General features: G+C 39.9%; 1 pseudogene; it reads left to right on the top strand.

The window, feature by feature from the left end:
• Positions 1 to 8,927: 8,927 nt before the first annotated feature.
• On the top strand, positions 8,928 to 9,047 carry LOC145392324 (5S ribosomal RNA; annotated as a pseudogene).
• Positions 9,048 to 9,372: the final 325 nt, after the last annotated feature.

The raw sequence follows: 9,372 nt of genomic DNA, 5'->3' as shown, positions 1-9,372 counted from the left end.
AGGACATAATTTGGTTCATTATGCAAGTATATACGACAAGATCAATATAAATACCGCTTTCAGTATCGTAAAACAGCTTGCTACTGCCGTTGTGGCATTGTCTGAGCGGGCTATTTATCATAACGACATTAAGCTGGACAATGTATGTTGCGAAATCACCGAACGGGGCCCGAAAGTAACCTTAATTGACTTCGGCATGAGCAGCGATTGTTCTGGGCCGGTGTTTGATGAGCCGTTCGATCCAACCGAAAGCAAACGTTATTACTGGATGGCCCCGGAGGTTTTGGCGGGTCGGTGTAGCACGCCAGCCTCGGACGTATACAGCATTGGACATTTAATTACCAGATTGTTTGACCAGTATTCGCTGGAAAATTTGCCTCATTTGCACCGATGGGTAGCAAGGGCTTTGAACTTGGATCCAAACGCCAGACCGCCCCTGCCGGAGCTATTGGACATCGTAGACTTATACTCCAGACCACAAAACAAGAGGTTCCGATTGTGGAGTGGCCACAGTGTGGTCCCTTTAGCCCAAAAGAGGGCCAGGGTGGCCATTGGGTCCCCCGTAGCCAAAAAGACGGATAGCGTGACCCACGAAGCCCAAAAGAGGGCCAGGATGGCCAGTAGGACCCCCGTAGCGAAAAAGACGGATAGCGTGACCCACGTAGCTCAAAAGAGGGCCAGGGTGGCCACTGAGACCCCCGTAGCCAAAAAGAGAGAAAGCGTGACCCACGTAGCCCAAAAGAGGGCCAGGGTGGCCACTGGGACCCCCGTAGCTAGAAGCAGTACCAGGTTGGGCGGTCAAACGCCCGCAGCGGCCAAAAGGATAAGATTCGCTGATGGAACCCCGGCGAACAAATAGCGCACCAAGTGAGACCCGGGGAATTTGAACTACACTGATGTTTAACTTTTTGTTTCTGCATCCCAGGATTTTTTTCTTTGTTTTTGTTTTTGTTTGAATGGCAGTACTTGAGCTTATTTCATTCCACTTCTTAAAAAAAAAAAAAAAAAAACCTCCCCCTTGGCAGCCGCCTTGTCGTGGTGGGGGAGCTTACGTGCCCCAGTGGTCCTAGCCGGGTCTCCCGGGCCGGACATTTCTCCTGTGAGAGCACAACCAAGAGTTGCCACCCCCTAGGGAGGAGAGGGGTGAAGAATTCCTCCCCAGTATCCCTGCTTGTCGTTAGAGGCGACTAAAAGGGCCTTTTTCAATGGGCCGTACTACAAAAAGCAAGAGCCTATGCGGTCCAATGGCGACTTTCAGTCGTCAGATGTTCCTGAGCGTCAGTATTCCTTACCATAAAAAATCTGGAGCATCAGATTTGCTGAAACCTAGTTCTGGCGTTTCGATGCCACGACACTGGCAAAATTGGGCGAGAATGCATTGGAAGAGCGTTAGCGCCCGAATTTTGAATGTTTCTTCTGTTTAATAAAGCAGACACTTCGCTAACCCATTCTAAACTGCTATTTTGATGAAGGAAATATGTATATATGCGCTAGAACTGGTAACAAATAGTGGTAGAACGCATGAAGAGGATGCATTTACAAGCAAGATAGTGTAGTATACAGGCTAATCATGAATTATGATTTATCCTTTTGTAGTTATTTGCATGAAATAATGATTGAGATCATCCATATTTGAATTTATACGTGCAAACTGAATGTATTATTGCATTCTTCATAGATTTCCATGTTTTCAGCCAGCTTAACACTCATGTTTTATAGAGTAGTTTATCCAGATTATGTGCACCTCTACTACTCATGGAGCTGTACATCATGTTCCCAAATTTATATTGCAAGATATAAATACAGAGTTATTGCATACTAAATTTTAATGTGGAGACAGTTTTACCTGTTTACAAAGCTGGTTGAATGTGTACATTCATTGCAGCACCAACACAAGGGGAATGCAGTAATACTCCCCAATTCATTTTTAGGAGTTGTTTCCACACCTGTCATCCAGCCATGACCAGCAGACCATATGGGGAAATATAGGTTATCAGATGTGTGTACTGTTACAGTTGTTCATTCAATTCCTATATATCTAGCTATATTTTTTTCCTCAATATTATTGTCACCTTCAGTTTCAGGTACCGGGTATTAGGCCTACTAGTAAATTTCTAGTTTAGCTCAGTAATTCTACTGCTCTGGTATTCACATTCTTTATTACCTTTCCCTTCTAGCAGAATGCAATGATTTCCTAAGTGACATGTTATAGTAGTTCTTTTTCTGTCCCAGCCAACTAGATAAGCTTTCCTCTTTTCCCAGAAATCAATCCACCTCTATAGTATACTTTCATCCAGTTCTATTTTATATATTTTCAGTCTGTATACTGTTCTGGTTTCCCAGCTTTTTGCTAAACTGGTAATATGCTTGATGTCTGTCTCCTTCACTAAATTTTAACCTCATTACTTCCTGTTTGTCACAGTCACTGCCTAACTGCACCTTTCATGATTTAGTATAACCCTTCCACCCTAACCAATATTCCTTGCCATATATATATATATATATATATATATATATATATATATATATATATATATATATATATATATATATATATATATATATATATATATATATATATATATATATATATATATATATTCTTATATGTGGATGGTACAGGCCATTTCCTTAGGCCTGTAGCTATTTACAGGTAAGAAAAGCTCTTGGGATAGAAAGATGCCTCAGGGTTTTTGTTTTCTTTGTAAATCTCATGAAAAAATTAGCATTTACTGACAAATTTTGCGTTAAAGCCATCACACCTATGCTCGAATCTGAATGCTTGACTGAAACAGGTAAATATTCCGGTAGCATCCTAACCAACCAATTAACTCATATCTGGTAACGTTACCTATCTTAACATCAGCTTATCAGTTTCTTTTCGTGCAAAAACGAATTACACATTTTAGTGTAGAACTTGTGATTGCACATTGTTGTTGGTACTTTTTTTTAAAACTAATTTCTGTAACTTACCTGCATGAAAGACCACTAAAGCTAATGAAAAATAAGGAAAAAAAGGAGCAAACCTAATTGATTGATGAACACAGACACAACTGTGATGTGTAATTTCTGCCATGTGATATAATGTCGTATACACCCTCTTCTTATATGTCATTTATTTCACGATTTTTCATAGGCAAGATAGTCACACAAGATATTGGTTTTGAGGCAGATGCATACTGGCTTGCCCTCAAATGTGGTAACTACAGCACCGAACTGGGTAACACAAACTTTGAAACAGTTGCCGCTTCAAATATCAATTGAGAGGCATTACTCCAATATTACGCGCCACGTCGTACACCTCACCACCATGGAAGTTTTGTTTAATCGTATTCGTTATGGAAACGTTTAGTCTTGTAAAAGTTTTGAACTATCTTGTACGTCTCATATTGTACCCCGCTAAGGAGAATTTCATTCCTGAATAATTCAGTGTTGATAAATGGGAAAACCAGCTATTGTATTTCTGAATATTTATATTTGTTATACGAAAGTGGGGTCACTGGTGGCGTTTATCCTCCTGTTACATTACTACTGTACGTTAGGGGTTGGCGTAATCGATTATTTGTAATCGATTACTTCGATTACTGGCCAGAAAAATATTGTAATCGATTATTTTTCCAGTAATCGATTATTTTATTGAGTACTTTTGGTGAATTTTTGTCATACTTCTAGCCATTAACATGCCAGGTTATGGTTTGTTAAACATCTTACGTTTGGCAATTCACTTGCAGTCCTTGGCGACTCCAAAAATTGGAGGCATTTTTGCACAGCAAGTTGTAAATGAATCCCTCGTCTCAGTGGCATAGATAGACGATTTAGCTGCCAACTCTTACGTATGTATTTTATTTGTGAGAATATTGATATTGATCACTGGTATTTCATTTTGTAAGCATGATATTTGGCGGAAATACCAATAAAGTGACGACTTCCAAATAACCTATCTTCGTTTTGGGGATTGGACATCAGAAACTTTAAGATGACCCATATGATTGTCCTTAACATTAAGCTTATTATTCGTGTTACATTACAGTTTTGTAAGATTTCTTTTTGAAGCGGATTTTATAGACATGCATAAGAACAGTACACAAGACGAGATTGTCTAACGCGGAACGCACAGCTGACTCGTAAACAAAAAATGACAGCCAACTGATCCACGGGAATGAAGACTTCTTGGTATGTCGCTTGCTTTCTATATTTATAGTTTTGGAAAGAATAAAAATTATAGAGCAGTCTCCAAAAGTCCACACACACACACACACACACACACACACAAACTACCAGGTACCAGGAAACTATCTGCAGTGTGCACTTTGTAACTGACTGCACTCAAACTATCACATTATAATGATTATACTGTACTTATATATTGATAGTAATCGAAATAGTAATCGATTACTGATCGATTACTTTCATAAAAGTAATCAGTAATCATGATTACCATTTTTTGCTGGTATCGCCCACCCCTACTGTACGTCGAGGAAAATATAGCGCAGTTCACTATATAACACACTGGCTTTCATACAAAAGTAGGAATAATTATATCAACATATAAAAAAATGGCAATGTACAACATTTACAGTACAGAGTTGTGTATTACTCTATTATTATGCCATAGTCAATGGGCCGGGGGATATAAAGAACTTTTGATCCGCCGTCTTCTTTTGTTTTGAAACTCGTACAGATTTATCAAGTGGCATTTATTAGGCTACCTTCATTACGATTTGAGTATTATACCCTCACATGCTGTAGTACATTACATCATTTCAATGTCCACATAATCTGCATTAATAATGTCAAAGACGACTGTGAAGTGGAAGGAACAAAATGCATTGAAAAGGAGAAGCGAAGCCTCCAATGCCACCTAAAACACGACCGGTAGAATTAAAAAGGAATAAAAGGAACATCTCGAGAAAATGAGAAAATGGGAAGCAAGATATGGCCCTATAAAAAGGCAAGGCTCAGTGTCCGTTGCTCAGTTAGTTCCTCGCCAGCCTGAGGTTTAGGCATACAGGTAATCTACTCTCACAGCTGATTTCTGAAGTTTAAGTTTCAACCGTTGAAGTGATATATAATAACGAACTATTTGTGTTTTATAAATACATTTGAAAATGCGTTCCCCACTACCTTGCCGTGCGGCAAAAAAATAGCTGTTGCAGCATAATATCAAACTATTTTCGGCAAAAGAATTACGAAATATAACGAAGAAGAGTAAAATAGTTTTTTTGGGTCGTGGTGGACATGGGTCGTGCAGGCTGCTGGAGGGGAAGAACAATACGTGGGTTGTGAAAAATTTCAATAATAGAAATTACGTGGATAATATTGCTTATGAGGTAATGTTTTTGACCCAAGTTAAAGATGTGATTGGAGCCCAAAAAATAATTGGAGTTTGTTGCAGGACAAGGCAAATCATAACGGAATACGCAGGACATAATTTGGTTCATTATGCAAGTATATACGACAAGATCAATATAAATACCGCTTTCAGTATCGTAAAATAGCTTGCTACTGCCGTTGTGGCATTGTCTGAGCGGGCTATTTATCATAACGACATTAAGCTGGACAATGTATGTTGCGAAATCACCGAACGGGGCCCGAAAGTAACCTTAATTGACTTCGGAATGAGCAGCGATTGTTCTGGGCCGGTGTTTGATGAGCCGTTCGATCCAACCGAAAGCAAACGTTATTACTGGATGGCCCCGGAGGTTTTGGCGGGTCGGTGTAGCACGCCAGCCTCGGACGTATACAGCATTGGACATTTAATTACCAGATTGTTTGACCAGTATTCGCTGGAAAATTTGCCTCATTTGCACCGATGGGTAGCAAGGGCTTTGAACTTGGATCCAAACGCCAGACCGCCCCTGCCGGAGCTATTGGACATCGTAGACTTATACTCCAGACCACAAAACAAGAGGTTCCGATTGTGGAGTGGCCACAGTGTGGTCCCTTTAGCCCAAAAGAGGGCCAGGGTGGCCATTGGGTCCCCCGTAGCCAAAAAGACGGATAGCGTGACCCACGAAGCCCAAAAGAGGGCCAGGATGGCTAGTAGGACCCCCGTAGCGAAAAAGACGGATAGCGTGACCCACGTAGCCCAAAAGAGGGCCAGGGTGGCCACTGAGACCCCCGTAGCCAAAAAGAGAGAAAGCGTGACCCACGTAGCCCAAAAGAGGGCCAGGGTGGCCACTGGGACCCCCGTAGCTAGAAGCAGTACCAGGTTGGGTGGTCAAACGCCCTCAGCGGCCAAAAGGATAAGATTCGCTGATGGAACCCCGGCGAACAAATAGCGCACCAAGTGAGACCCGGGGAATTTGAACTACACTGATGTTTAACTTTTTGTTTCTGCATCCCAGGATTTTTTTCTTTGTTTTTGTTTTTGTTTGAATGGCAGTACTTTAGCTTATTTCATTACACTTCTTAAAAAAAAAAAAAAAAACCTCCCCCTTGGCAGCCGCCTTGTCGTGGTGGGGGAGCTTACGTGCCCCAGTGGTCCTAGCCGGGTCTCCCGTGCCGGACATTTCTCCAGTGAGAGCACAACCAAGAGTTGCCACCCCCTAGGAGGAGAGGGGTGAAGAATTCCTCCCCAGTATCCCTGCTTGTCGTTAGAGGCGAATAAAAGGGCCTTTTTCAATGGGCCGTACTACAAAAAGCAAGAGCCTATGCGGTCCAATGGCGACTTTCAGTCGTCAGATGTTCCTGAGCGTCAGTATTCCTTACCATAAAAAATCTGGAGCATCAGATTTGCTGAAACCTAGTTCTGGCGTTTCGATGCCACGACACTGGCAAAATTGGGCGAGAATGCATTGGAAGAGCGTTAGCGCCCGAATTTTGAATGTTTCTTCTGTTTAATAAAGCAGACACTTCGCTAACCCATTCTAAACTGCTATTTTGATGAAGGAAATATGTATATATGCGCTAGAACTGGTAACAAATAGTGGTAGAACGCATGAAGAGGATGCATTTACAAGCAAGATAGTTTAGTGTACAGGCTAATCATGAATTATGATTTATCCTTTTGTAGTTATTTGCATGAAATAATGATTGAGATCATCCATATTTGAATTTATACGTGCAAACTGAATGTATTATTGCATTCTTCATAGATTTCCATGTTTTCAGCCAGCTTAACACTCATGTTTTATAAAGTAGTTTATCCAGATTATGTGCACCTCTACTACTCATGGAGCTGTACATCATGGTCCCAAATTTATATTGCAAGATATAAATACAGAGTTATTGCATACTAAATTTTAATGTGGAGACAGTTTTACCTGTTTACAAAGCTGGTTGAATGTGTACATTCATTGCAGAACCAACACAAGGGGGATGCAGTAATACTCCCCAATTCATTTTTAGGAGTTGTTTCCACACCTGTCATCCAGCCATGACCAGCAGACCATATGGGAAAATATAGGTTATCAGATGTGTGTACTGTTACAGTTGTTCATTCAATTCCTATATATCTAGCTATATTTTTTTCCTCAATATTATTGTCACCTTCAGTTTCAGGTACCGGGTATTAGGCCTACTGATAAATTTCTAGTTTAGCTCAGTAATTCTACTGCTCTGGTATTCACATTCTTTATTACCTTTCCCTTCTAGCAGAATGCAATGATTTCCTAAGTGACATGTTATAGTAGTTCTTTTTCTGTCCCAGCCAACTAGATAAGCTTTCCTCTTTTCCCAGAAATCAATCCACCTTTATAGTATACTTTCATCCAGTTCTGTTTTATATATTTTCAGTCTGTATAGTGTTCTGCTTTCCCAGCTTTTTCCTAAACTGATAATATTCTTGATGTCTGTCTCCTTCACTAAATTATAACCTCATTACTTCCTGTTTGTCACAGTCACTGCCTAACTGCACCTTTCATGATTTAGTATAACTCTTCCACCCTAACCAATATTCCTTGCCATATATATATATATATATATATATATATATATATATATATATATATATATATATATATATATATATATATATTTATATATGTGGATGGTACAGGCCATTTCCTTAGGCCAATAGCTATTTACAGGTAAGAAAAGCTCTTGGGATAGAAAGATGCCTCAGGGCTTTTGTTTTCTTTGTAAATCTCATGAAAAAATTAGGATTTACTGACAAATTTTGCGTTAAAGCCATCACACCTATGCTCGAATCTGAATGCTTGACTGAGAGAGGTAAATATTCCGGTAGCATCCTAACCAACCAATTAACTCATATCTGGTAACGTTACCTATCTTAACATCAGCTTATCAGTTTCTTTTCGTGCAAAAACGAATTACACATTTCAGTGTAGAACTTGTGATTGCACATTGTTGTTGGTACTAATTTTTTTTAAAACTAATTTCTGTAACTTACCTGCATGAAAGACCACTAAAGCTAATGAAAAATAAGGAAAAAAAGGAGCAAACCTAATTGATTGATGAACACAGACACAACTGTGATGTGTAATTTCTGCCATGTGATATAATGTCGTATACACCCTCTTCTTATATGTCATTTATTTCACGATTTTTCATAGGCAAGATAGTCACACAAGATATTGGTTTTGAGGCAGATGCATACTGGCTTGCCCTCAAATGTGGTAACTACAGCACCGAACTGGGTAACACAAACTTTGAAACAGTTGCCGCTTCAAATATCAATTGAGAGGCATTACTCCAATATTACGCGCCACGTCGTACACCTCACCACCATGGAAGTTTTGTTTAATCGTATTCGTTATGGAAACGTTTAGTCTTGTAAAAGTTTTGAACTGTCTTGTACGTCTCATATTGTACCCCGCTAAGGAGAATTTTATTCCTGAATTATTCAGTGTTGATCAATGGGAAAACCAGCTATTGTATTTCTGAATATTTATATTTGTTATACGAAAGTGGGGTCACTGGTGGCGTTTATCCTCCTGTTACATTACTACTGTACGCCAAGAGGAAAACATAGCGCATACCACGTTGAGTACACCGCTTCCCGTTCGATCAGCGAAGTTAAGCAACGTTGGGTCTGGTTAGTACTTGGATGGGTGACCGCCTGGGAACACCAGATGCTGTTGGCATCCCTACGTCAAGTGGGGTTGGTGGAGGATTAGTGCCCCTCCCTGTAAAACAATTAACTCTAAGCCCTTGGCCACCCTGTCTGCGATACAAGGCGTCTGGCAATGAATGAATGAAAAACTATATAACACACTGGCTTTCATACAAAAGTAGGAATAATTATATCAACATATCAAAAAATGGCAATGTACAACATTTACAGTACAGAGTTGTGTATTACTATATTATTATGCCATAGTCAATGGGCCGGGGGATATAAAGAACTTTTGATCCGCCGTCTTCTTTTGTTTTGAAACTCGTACAGATTTATCAAGTGGCATTTATTAG

Source organism: Coenobita brevimanus, chromosome 21 (assembly GCF_032717465.1).
Source record: "Coenobita brevimanus isolate Jiangsu-jjx chromosome 21, ASM3271746v2, whole genome shotgun sequence".
Lineage (NCBI taxonomy): Eukaryota > Metazoa > Arthropoda > Malacostraca > Decapoda > Coenobitidae > Coenobita > Coenobita brevimanus.
This window is presented reverse-complemented; position numbering and strand designations above follow the sequence as displayed.